This window comes from Mustela nivalis (genome assembly GCF_964662115.1).
Source record: "Mustela nivalis genome assembly, chromosome: 3".
NCBI classification, from domain to species: domain Eukaryota; kingdom Metazoa; phylum Chordata; class Mammalia; order Carnivora; family Mustelidae; genus Mustela; species Mustela nivalis.
Window position 1 is genome coordinate 68468273 of NC_139022.1, and position 13686 is coordinate 68481958.

The following is a 13686-nucleotide window of genomic DNA, read 5'->3' on the forward strand; positions in this document are numbered from 1 at the left end:
AGAAAAAAAGGTATTGAAAATAAAAAATCTATCAGACTTGGCAATTAGGTGGTTATTGGTCAACCACACTGAAACAGAATAGTGTGGTCAGTGGCCTGGAAAATAGGTTAGGAAGTGAAGACAGACTCCTTTTTATAGACCTGGCTACAGCATGAAAGAGATCCAGAAGCTTGTAAGGCACAGAAGATTTACAGAGCAGCTTTCCAGTTTCAGTCATGATTATTTGTTTACTCATTTGTTTCAATATTGGTTAGCATCAAGAGATTATAATGAAAAGAACAGAGTCTCTGAGTAGGTCAAAGTCAATGGGGTCCAGCCCACAGGGGATGTTATTAGCACCACTGGAGAAGAGGCAACAGTTCTGTGAGATACTAAGGGAGGAATAATGTGTATTTGGGTACAGATAAGCTAGCTGGGGGCACCTCATGGCTTCCATTTGATCTTTGAAGTCAGGCTAATAATGGGGTAGGCTTTAGCAAACTAGTAATGTTTTGAAATAACTCCTGCATAGAATGGGAGAAAATCTCTCTGGGGTGCATTTTACAATAGAGCAGTGTGTTTAATCTTGTCCAGCTTTAGGTATTTTTTTTTATTTTATGTTTAGTGGTTGTTTATCAACATCTACAATCAATGCAGGGTGCCTGGGCAGCTCAGTTAAGTGTCTGTCTTTGGCTCTGGTCATGATCCCAGGGTCCTGGGATGGAGCCCTACATCAGGCTCCCTGCTCAGCCTGTAGCCTGCTTCTCCCTCTTCCTCTGCCCACCACCCCTGCTCATGCTCTCTTCCTCAGATAAGTAAATATAATCTTAAAAAAAAAAAAGTCTACAGTCAATGTTAATTTTGTCCAGATGTACTCTCTCTGTTACAGTTCCTTCCTGGTGACCACCTGTGCTGTGCCTCTGGGTCAGAGATGGAGGAAGAGGCAGTAAGGATAGGGGAAACAAGAGCAGGTTCACATTCAACTGAACTTGGCTTGGACACTGCTTTTGCACTGTTTGCTGGGTAAATCTGCTACCACACTCTGAGCCTAAACTCTTCATCTATAGCATGGAGATGATAATCTCTGATGTCCAAGGTTTCACAGGGTGATTACAAGAATTAAACGAGATCGTGTGTTTAAAATTCCTATATAAACACAAGCTATTCTCTTACACAGTATAGTTTATATCACAGCAGGTATCTAGACTCAGGAGACAGTTCAACTGTGTCTCATGCAATGGATATTTTATAATGTACCAGAGCCCAAAACCAACTAACCAACCAACCAAAAAAAAAAAAAAAAAAACCAACTCACTTGGATGGATAATCCTGTATTTCTGTGAAAAAATGTTTAACTATGGCTTATTTTTTATTAAAAAGAATACTTTATCAGAATTCTTTAAAGTATGAAGTGTTTTGAAGAACATCTAAAATCTACCTCAGAACAAGTTCAGGAATGATCAGCAATTGTCTACAAACCTTTAATTCTATCGTCTTTGATCTACTGCTAGATGTAATACTGTTATTACACCTGATATAACAAGAGCTACAGTTACACTTAAGAGTAATTAATTAAGTAGTCAACTGAGTCCAAGCACTGTGCTAAAAAGTGATATTCACGATAACCTATGAAACTGGGCATTCACCCATTACAGATGAGAAATCTGACATTCAGAAAGATTAAGTTTTCTTCTAATATTATATCTGAGTAAATTTGAGCTAAGTTCTTCCTCATCCTGATATTCATTCTAAAACATAGGCGCTCTGCCTCCAAACAGAGCACATCCACGTATCCTGGTATAATATACTCCTGAAAGGGGCACCTGGGTGGCTCAGTGGGTTAAAGCCTCTGCTTTAAGCTCGGGTCATGATCCCAGTGTCCTGGGATCGAGCCCCACATCGGGGCTCTCTGCTCCATCCAGAACCTGCTTCCTCCTCTCTCTCTGCCTGCCTCTCTACCTACTTGTGATCTCTGTCAAATAAATAAAAAATCTTAAAAATATATATATACTCCTGAAAGACAGACTATATATTTAAAAGACACAAGTGGAGTGAGTGAAGCAAGGCTAGGGGTGTGAAAGAGGTAAAGGAAATAGGAAAAAAAAAAAAAAAACATGGTACTAGATATCCATAATTACTACTACCTGGTAGGAGATACTGAATGAACATCCAGATGTTGGATTTAACTATATTTACAAATTAAATATAACCACAGTCATATGTTGAATATTCTCAAATATATTCATTTCAATTTGTGCCTATTCACTCGATTTCAGGACCATGTATCTAAACACTTCCTGATTTCTGTAGGCCCCACAAGAATGTCCCTTCACCAAGTAAGAAACTACGCTCCTATATATCCTGACCACCTACCTCCTCACATCAAATTCTTCCCCTCTTATAAAACATTTGCAGCAATTGATTTAATATTTTATTTAGACACTGGATATTTGCTAAATATCTCTGGTTTATTCACCTTTATCTAATCAGTAATAAATTCAGAAACTTGTACTCCTTAAAATCTGTTATTTTTCAGCTTTCATAGTACTACTTTCATTCAGGCTTTCATTTTCTTTTACCTAGACCATTGAAGTTTCAGTTTCTTCAGTGAGTATTTATTGAATACCAATCATATATCAGACATTGCTCTTGATGCTAGAGATACAGATAAAAATCTTTGTCTTTCTTGAGTTTACGTTTGGTGAGAGAAAAGGGAAAATAAAAATAGGTATAATAAATAAGCGCTATACATATTAAAAGATGAAAAATGCTGTCCAATCCCATTGTTTTTAATCTATAACCTGCCACTGGAGTAAATTCTCCACAGGAACAGCATTCCAGAAAGAAAAACCTACAAACTTCTGCTGTTGTAGTGTAGCTTCCTTTTTTCAAATCTTATTTTCTTAAATTTCATAAGCTATTTTTCTCTTCCACTGAGTGTTCTGTTAAACTAGCCAGAGTTTTTATGCTTTATGAACTGCTAAAAATATGAGTGAGGAATGAGTCTCAAGCCTTTCCTTTTCTCTCCCATCTTCTATAGAGAGCTGGCTGTTTGTGCTTTGTATGCTATATTCTGTTTCTGTGAGAAGCTCAAATTTTCAAGTGTTTCAATTTTCAGGCCAAATTGTTAGTCCATGAATGGCACAGGTGTATTCTTTCTAGAAATTCTAAAATATTGGGAAGGGTGATAAGAGCAAAGATCCAAAAATAGTATAGAGGACTGTCATTCACCAAGAGAAATTCTTTGACAAGGAAGCCTTAGTTTTATTGTTATTTCTATGGTTACCATTTTCATCCCAGAGATTAAAAAAAGAGACCAGTTCTTTTGCAAATTTTTTTCACTTTTCCCTCAGGGAGAACAATCTGTTTCCTTCTGATTTTCTGTTACTCTGTTCTTTACTCTTCTCTTATACTGTTCTTTGAAGTTACAAAGTCCTATTTCACTTACATAAGACCATTTAGATATAGATAATGTGGTATAGACCTTTAACTTCAAACACCAACACGAGCGTAACAAAAAGATGCAGGTCATGAGCAAAAAAAATTCCTATATTCTGCTGGAGTTAGAAAAAAAAAAATTCTTGTGTTAGAAAATTTAAAATAAAGAAAAGCATTTGTTTAACAAAATGGCCGAGAAGTAGCAAATACTACTTACAAGAGACTCAAGATAAGTAAATAGTGCATAATAAAAAAATGTTATTTTTGCATTTTATAATGTTTACTGAAGAAATAAGACATCCAGAAATTCAAAGAGATATATTAACTAGCCTTTAAATTTTCTGTGAATTGCACATTTAATTTTGACAGGGTGATAATTTAAAAAAAAAAGGGGGGGGGGGACTTGAGTGTTGATACACATTGGTAAAACAGCCAGGACTGTATTTTCCCCAATTTGGTCTATTCACTCACCTTAAAGTACTACAAGCCCTAGACATTAAAAGAACAACAGGTTACTTTGAAATTAAAATCATATAGCAATCCACTTTATAAATAGTGCCACAAAGAGCATCTTGCTTAATTCAAATCTCAAACTCCAAATGTTGTCTTCCTTTGTCACACAAAATAGTACAAAGATTTTAGCTAAATCCTTTATTTTTTTTTATAGAACTTTTTTTTTTTTAAAGATTTTATTTATTTATTTGACAGAGAGAAATCACAAGTAGATGGAGAGGCAGGCAGAGAGAGAGAGAGGGAAGCAGGCTCTCTGCTGAGCAGAGAGCCCGATGCGGGACTCGATCCCAGGACTCTGAGATCAGGACCTGAGCCAAAGGCAGCGGCTTAACCCACTGAGCCACCCAGGCGCCCTAAATCCTTTATTTTTGTTAAAATAAAATATTGCCTTGAAAATTATGTATTCAGATCCCTTTTTAAAATCTGTTTTTATTGTGAAATTGTTCAGACAAAAATAAAGACTATCAGACCCTATTTATTAAAATATATGTTTGGGGTGCCTAGGTGGCTCAGTGGGTTAAAGCCTCTGCCTTCGGCTCAGGTCATGATCCCAGGGTCCTGGGATTGAGCCCTGCATTGGGCTCTCTGTCCAGCAGGGAGCCTGCTTCCCTTCCTCACTCTCTGCCTGCCTCTCTGCCTACTTGTGATCTCTGTCTGTCAAATAAATAAATAAAATCTTTAAAAAATAAAATAAAATATATGTTTGACTGCATCCTCCTTTTCACAGCAGAAGATAGGATCAAGCCCATCTTCAATTTTCATAATTTAACAATTACTCTTCAACTGTAAAAATAAGAATTGTGATTTCAAAGGGTTCAGAGCTTTTTAAATTTTATGAAGTACTTAACACAAGTACATATAAACAGCTGAGCTGGTAAAAACAGAATAAAATAACCCTATTTTTTGTTTTTGTTGATAGTCTAGCCACTAATAAATGTGACACCCACCTACTCAACCCTGACCACAACATAATCAAAATGCAATGATGATTATAAATATAAATGTCTCATGGGTCCTGAGTCCTATTCTTACAAAACTTATGCTCTAGCAAGGAAGTCTTCATAATATAATACATGGCAATATATGGAAAATACCACGATACTTGTCCAAACACCATGCTATTGGGAGTTTGAAGAAAGGAAAAATATTAAATATTAAAATAATATATTTAATAAATATTAAAATAATATTTTAAGTCTAAGTATTTTTAGCAGTCATTAAATTTCTCAGATTTGCTTTGCTATTTAAGTCCCTCATTTTTCATTAAATTGGGGGTATTTGAAAAGCCAAAAAAGAATTCTTCAATTAGTTTATGATCAAATGTGAAATCTTGCTCTTCAGTATCTTCATTATCCTCTGTTGGATACTGCAAAAGCGCAAAATAATATTCTTTCAATTATTATCTTAGTTTCCATTTCTCATTAGCACTTTCTTTACTAAATACAAAGAAAAGAGTCCAAAGTTAAATGTCGCCCTATGGCTCCTTAAGGCACCGCAAGGGAAATGTCAGCTCCAGAAGAGTATTGCCTTGATTCAGGATGTACTCGGAAACACAGTGAGACCTGTGGTATATTTACAGTTTTCCTCCTTTCCACCCCCCACCCAAGGCACGACTTTTAAGACCTACTGATGGAACTCTCCCAAAGCTCAAGCTGTTGCCTGGTTATAACTTTACCAACCCTTGGAAGCTGACTCTCTCAGATCACTTGGGAACTACTGTATTTAGGTCACTCATAAGCACGACTTATAAAATACAACATAATACTCTGATTCAGCTTTCTAATGTGCCTCATGGACTTCTAAGGTGTAGCTCAGAGACCAAGATCTGATTGAATGAAGTGTTTTGTCATGAAGCTTTTCTTCATTTTCACTTTGCTTTTACTTTTAGTAAAAAATATATATGTATTTTTTCTTCTCCCCTACTTTCAATCAAATAACTATAACAGTGGATAATAATGTTACTTCACAACTAACTAGCATTAGTAAGAGATGAAATGGAGATAAAACATGTAATATTTCAGGGGGAGGAGTCAAGATGGCGGAGAAGTAGCAGGCTGAGACTGCTTCAGCTAGCCGGAGATCAGCTAGATAGCTTATCTAAAGATTGCAAACACCTGCAAATCCATCGGCAGATCAAAGACAAGAAGAACAGCAATTCTGGAAACAGAAAAACAACCACTTTCTGAAAGGTAGGACCGGCTGAGAAGTGAATCCAAAGCGACGGGAAGATAGACCCCGGGGGGAGGGGCCGGCTCCCGGCAAGCGGCGGAGCAACGGAGCACAAAATCAGGACTTTTAAAAGTCTGTTCCGCTGAGGGACATCGCTCCAGAGGCTAAACCGGAGCGAAGCCCACGCGGGGTCAGCGTGGCCTCAGGTCCCGCAGGGTCACAGAAGGATCGGGGGTGTCTGAGTGTCGCAGAGCTTGCGGGTATTAAAATGGGAAAGCCGGCTACAGAGACAGAGCCAACAGTAAGCTCACAGCTCGGTGTTACCTTGAACCGGTCGCAGGCTCGGTGAGCTCGGAGCGCGGCCGGAGGTCAGGCAGACGGGAGTAACTGGGCGCTGTTTTCTGAGGGCGCACTGAGGAGTGTGGCCCTGGGCTCTCGGCTCCTCCGGGCCGGAGACCAGGACGCCGCCATTTGTATTCCCGCCCTCCGGAACTCTACGGAAAGCGCTCAGGGAACAAAAGCTCCTGAAAGCAAACCCGAGCAGATTACAAACCCAGCCCCGGGTAAGCTGCGGTGTAATTCCGCCTGGGGCAAAGACACTTGAGAATCATTACAACAGGCCCCTCCCCCAGAAGATCAAAAGAAATCCAGCTGAGACCAACTTCACCTACCAAGGAGTGCGGTTTCAATACCAAGGAGAGCAGCAGAATTCCAGAGGAGGAGAAAGCCAAGCACGGAACTCATGGCTTTTTCCCTGTGATTTTTTTTTTTAGTCTTGCAGTTAATTTAATTTTTTTCTTTTTCATTTTTTGTTGTTTTTTTTCTCGCCTTCGGGTAAAAAAAATTTTTTTTAACTGTTACCTTTTTCTTTTTTAACGATTTTTTACTAGTTTATCTAATATATATATTTTTTCTTTTTTACATTTTTCTTAGGTGTTTTCTTTTTTTTAATTCTTTTCTTTTCTTTTTTTTTTCTTTTTTCTTTTTTTTTTTTTTTTCTTTCTTCCTTTTTGAACCTCTTTTTATCCCCTTTCTCCCCCCTCACGATTTTGGATCTCTTCTAATTTGGTTAAAGCATATTTTCCTGGGGTTGTTGCCAACCTTTTAGTATTTTACTTGCCTCTTCATATACCCTTATCTGGACAAAATGACAAGACGGAAAAATTCAACACAAAAAAAAGAACAAGAGGCAGTACCGAAGGCTAGGGACCTAATCAATACAGACATTCGTAATATGTCAGATCTAGAATTCAGAATGACAATTCTCAAGGTTCTAGCCGGGCTCGAAAAAGGCATGGAAGATATTAGAGAAACCCTCTCGAGACATATAAAAGCCCTTTCTGGAGAAATAAAAGAACTAAAATCTAACCAAGTTGAAATCAAAAAAGCTATTAATGAGGTGCAATCAAAAGTGGAGGCTCTCACTGCTAGGATAAATGAGGCAGAAGAAAGAATTAGTGATATAGAAGACCAAATGACAGAGAATAAAGAAGCTGAGCAAAAGAGGGACAAACAGCTACTGGACCACAAGGGGAGAATTAGAGAGATAAGTGACACCATAAGACGAAATGACATTAGATTAATTGGGATTCCAGAAGAAGAAGAAAGAGAAAGGGGAGCAGAAGGTATACTGGAGAAAATTATTGGGGAGAATTTCCCCAATATGCCAAAGGGAACGAGCATCAAAATTCAGGAGGTTCAGAGAATGCCCCTCAAAATCAATAAGAATAGGCCCACACCCCGTCACCTAATAGTAAAATTTACAAGTCTCAGTAACAAAGAGAAAATCCTGAAAGCAGCCCGGGAAAAGAAGTCTGTAACATACAATGGTAAAAATATTAGATTGGCAGCTGACTTATCCACAGAGACCTGGCAGGCCAGAAAGAGCTGGCATGATATTTTCAGAGCACTAAACGAGAAAAACATGCAGCCCAGAATACTATATCCAGCTAGGCTATCATTGAAAATAGAAGGAGAGATTAAAAGCTTCCAGGACAAACAAAAACTGAAAGAATTTGCAAACACCAAACCAGCTCTACAGGAAATATTGAAAGGGGTCCTCTAAGCAAAGAGAGAGCCTACAAGTGGTAGATCAGAAAGGAACAGAGACCATATACAATAACAGTCACCTTACAGGCAATACAATGGCCCTAAATTCATATCTCTCAATAGTTACCCTGAATGTTAATGGGCTAAATGCCCCTGTCAAAAGACACAGGGTATCAGAATGGATAAGAAAACAAAATCCATCTATATGTTGCCTCCAAGAAACTCATTTTAAGCCCGAAGACACCTCCAGATTTAAAGTGAGGGGGTGGAAAAGAATTTGCCATGCTAATGGACATCAGAAGAAAGCAGGAGTGGCAATCCTTATATCAGATCAATTAGATTTTAAGCCAAAGACTATAATAAGAGATGAGGAAGGACACTATATCATACTCAAAGGGTCTGTCCAACAAGAAGATTTAACAATTTTAAATATCTATGCCCCCAACGTGGGAGCAGCCAACTATATAAACCAATTAATAACAAAATCAAAGAAACACATCAACAATAACACAATAATAGTAGGGGACTTTAACACTCCCCTCACTGAAATGGACAGATCATCCAAGCAAAAGATCAGCAAGGAAATAAAGGCCTTAAATGACACACTGGACCAGATGGACATCACAGATATATTCAGAATATTTCATCCCCAAGCAACAGAATACACATTCTTCTCTAGTGCACATGGAACATTCTCCAGAATAGATCACATCCTCGGTCCTAAATCAAGACTCAACCGGTATCAAAAGATTGGGATCATTCCCTGCATATTTTCATACCACAATGCTCTAAAGCTAGAACTCAACCACAAAAGGAAGTTCGGAAAGAACCCAAATACATGGAGACTAAACAGCATCCTTCTAAAGAATGAATGGGTCAACCGGGAAATTAAAGAATTGAAAAAAATCATGGAAACAAATGATAATGAAAATACAACAGTTCAAAATCTGTGGGACACAACAAAGGCAGTCCTGAGAGGAAAATATATAGCGGTACAAGCCTTTCTCAAGAAACAAGAAAGGTCTCAGGTACACAACCTAACCCTACACCTAAAGGAGCTGGAGAAAGAACAAGAAAGAAACCCTAAGCCCAGCAGGAGAAGAGAAATAATAAAGATCAGAGCAGAAATCAATGAAATAGAAACCAAAAAAACAATAGAACAAATCAACGAAACTAGGAGCTGGTTCTTTGAAAGAATTAATAAAATTGATAAACCCCTGGCCAGACTTATCAAAAAGAAAAGAGAAAGGACCCAAATAAATAAAATCATGAATGAAAGAGGAGAGATCACAACTAACACCAAAGAAATACAAACTATTATAAGAACATACCTTGAGCAACTCTACGGCAATAAATTTGACAATCTGGAAGAAATGGATGCATTCCTAGAAACACATAAACTACCACAACTGAACCAGGAAGAAATAGAAAGCCTGAACAGACCCAAAACCAGTAAGGAGATTGAAACAGTCATTAAAAATCTCCAAACAAACAAAAGCCCAGGGCCAGACGGCTTCCCGGGGGAATTCTACCAAACATTTAAAGAAGAACTAATTCCTATTCTCCTGAAACTGTTCCAAAAAATAGAAATGGAAGGAAAACTTCCAAACTCATTTTATGAGGCCAGCATCACCTTGATCCCAAAACTAGACAAGGATACCACCAAAAAAGAGTGCTATAGACCAATATCCTTGATGAACACAGATGTGAAAATACTCAACAAAATACAAGCCAATAGGATTCAACAGTACATTAAAAGGATTATTCACCACGACCAAGTGGGATTTATTCCAGGGCTGCAAGGTTGGTTCAACATCCGCAAATCAGTCAATGTGATACAACACATCAATAAAAAAAAGAACAAGAACCATATGATACTCTCAATAGATGCTGAAAAAGCATTTGACAAAGTACAGCATCCCTTCCTGATCAAAACTCTTCAAAGTGTAGGGATAGAGGGCACATACCTCAATATCATCAAAGCCATCTATGAAAAACCCACCGCAAATATCATTCTCAATGGAGAAAAACTGAAAGCTTTTCCGCTAAGGTCAGGAACACAGCAGGGATGTCCATTATCACCACTGCTATTCAACATAGTACTAGAGGTCCTAGCCTCAGCAATCAGACAACAAAAGGAAATTAAAGGCATCCAAATCGGCAAAGAAGAAGTCAAATTATCACTCTTCGCAGATGATATGATACTATATGTGGAAAACCCAAAAGACTCCACTCCAAAACTGCTAGAACTTATACAGGAATTCAGTAAAGTGTCAGGATATAAAATCAATGCACAGAAATCAGTTGCATTTCTCTACACCAACAGCAAGACAGAAGAAAGAGAAATTAAGGAGTCAATCCCATTTATAATTGCATCCAAAACCATAAGATACCTAGGAATAAACCTAACCAAAGAGACACAGAATCTATACTCAGAAAACTATAAAGTACTCATGAAAGAAATTGAGGAAGACACAAAGAAATGGAAAAATGTTCCATGCTCCTGGATTGGAAGAATAAATATTGTGAAAATGTCTATGCTACCTAAAGCAATCTACACATTTAACGCAATTCCTATCAAAGTACCATCCATCTTTTTCAAAGAAATGGAACAAATAATTCTAAAATTTATATGGAACCAGAAAAGACCTCGAATAGCCAAAGGGATATTGAAAAAGAAAGCCAACGTTGGTGGCATCACAATTCCGGACTTCAAGCTCTATTACAAAGCTGTCATCATCAAGACAGCATGGTACTGGCACAAAAACCGACACATAGATCAATGGAACAGAATAGAGAGCCCAGAAATAGACCCTCAACTCTACAGTCAACTAATCTTCGACAAAGCAGGAAAGAATGTCCAATGGAAAAAAGACAGCCTCTTCAATAAATGGTGCTGGGAAAATTGGACAGCCACATGCAGAAAAATGAAATTGGACCATTTCCTTACACCACACACAAAAATAGACTCAAAATGGATGAAGGACCTCAATGTGCGAAAGGAATCCATCAAAATCCTTGAGGAGAACACAGGCAGCAACCTCTTCGACCTCAGCCGCAGCAACATCTTCCTTGGAACAACGCAAAAGGCAAGGGAAGCAAGGGAAAAAATGAACTATTGGGACTTCATCAAGATCAAAAGCTTTTGCACAGCAAAGGAAACAGTTAACAAAATCAAAAGACAACTGACAGAATGGGAGAAGATATCTGCAAACGACATATCAGATAAAGGACTAGTGTCCAGAATCTATAAAGAACTTAGCAAACTCAACACCCAGAGAACAAATAATCCAATCAAGAAATGGGCAGAGGACATGAGCAGACATTTCTGCAAAGAAGACATCCAGATGGCCAAGAGACACATGAAAAAGTGCTCCATATCACTCGGCATCAGGGAAATACAAATCAAAACCACAATGCGATATCACCTCACACCAGTCAGAATGGCTAAAATCAACAAGTCACGAAATGACAGATGCTGGCGAGGATGCGGAGAAAGGGGAACCCTTTCTGTTGGTGGGAATGCAAGCTGGTGCAGCCACTCTGGAAAACAGCATGGAGGTTCCTCAAAATGTTGAAAATAGAACTGCCCTATGACCCAGCAATTGCACTGTTGGGTATTTACCCTAAAGATACAAACGTAGTGATCCTAAGGGGCACGTGCACCTGAATGTTTATAGCAGCAATGTCCACAATAGCCAAACTATGGAAAGAACCTAGATGTCCATCAACAGATGAATGGGTCAAGAAGATGTGGTATATATACACAATGGAATACTATGCAGCCATCAAAAGAAATGAAATCTTGCCATTTGCGACAACATGGATGGAACTAGAGCGTATCATGCTTAGCGAAATAAGTCAAGCAGAGAAAGACAACTATCATATGATCTCCCTGATATGAGGAAGTGGTGATGCAACATGGGGGCTTAAGTGGGTAGGAGAAGAATCAATGAAACAAGATGGGATTGGGAGGGAGACAAACCATAAGTGACTCTTAATCTCACAAAACAAACTGAGGGTTGCTGGGGGGAGGGGGTTTGGGAGAAGGGGGTGGGATTATGGACATTGGGGAGGGTATGTGCTTGGGTGAGTGCTGTGAAGTGTGTAAACCTGGTGATTCACAGACCTGTACCCCTGGGGATAAAAATATATGTTTATAAAAAATAAAAAATTAATTAAAAAAAAAACATGTAATATTTCAGGAACAACTAACCATGTACAAATGTGTGTGTATCATTCTCTGAGTGGTAGGAAGAGTAGCACTCTAAGTCAAGACTTGCTGTAGGGTAAATATGTTTATAGAATGCCCCAAGAGAAAGACTGGGCAAATGACATTACATTCACTGATTCACAAAAGAAGCTTTATAAATATTCCCTTAACATATGAAAAATGTCCAGACATGTTGGAATTAAAGTATTTTAGATTAAAGCAAAAGTATTTTTGTCTGCCAAACATTTTTTAGTACTCATTGTTGGCAAGGGTACAGTGAAAGAGGCACTCTTACATATTCCTGATGGGACTGTGAACTAGATCAGTTCTGGAAGGCTAGTTGCCATTTGTATCAAGAGCCTTGATAGTCACATGTAAAATGGGGGAAACTGCAGAAAGCATTCGTTTCTCTCTTCTTCTCTTTGTACTTGGCCCTATATAGTTCTTATATGCCTTTTGTAGGGTCTTATTTTCCATTTAAAGGAAGGGTTTCTGGAATATTTCAACAAGACTTGAGGAAAAATGTCATGGACTGTGAAATCAGAATAGTCCCATGACTCATGGATACAGGACTAGACTATGCTTTGGGTTAACTCCCATTAGAGAAAGGCTTATGTGTGGAATAGTTGATTATGTTATATCAGTTGTATATTGGAGGAGAAGGGAATTTTGGTCAGCCAAGAATTAGATAGTAGGCAAATTAGTCGTTCAATATAACTGATAGTGGTTTTGCTTGTTTATTTTTTGTCTGACCAGCATCATTTATTGAAGATCTCTATAAAGTTCTATTAAAGTATAAAGTTCTATTAAAACCACACTATGGTATGAATTTATGGTAATTCTTTCACCTTATGGCGAGAACATGACCCAAATTAGGGCAAATATATTCTCTTTTCCAAAAACATAATCTTTTAAAAAATTTATTTATTTATTTATTTGAGAGAAAGAGAGAGAGAGAGACTGAACATGAGAAGGGAGAGAGTCAGAGGGAGAAGGAGACTCCCGGCTGAGCAGGGATGTGCGACTCGATCCTGGGACTCTGAGATCACAACCTGAGGTGGAGGCAGTCGCTCAATCAACTGAGCCACCCAGGTGCTGCTCCAAGAATATGAATCTTAAATGGAAGCACACAGGGATAGAAAACAGTTGGCACTGAGTCCCTTAATGGCCAACCCTTAATAAACCCTTCATTTATTTCTGCTGCAGAGGTCACAGGGATTTCTCTTGCTATCAAGACCTAATTACAACTTACTTTGTTCTGTGAGTTACACAATATTCTTCCAACAAATATTTTTCTTATTTAAAAACGAAGGACAAAAGAATGA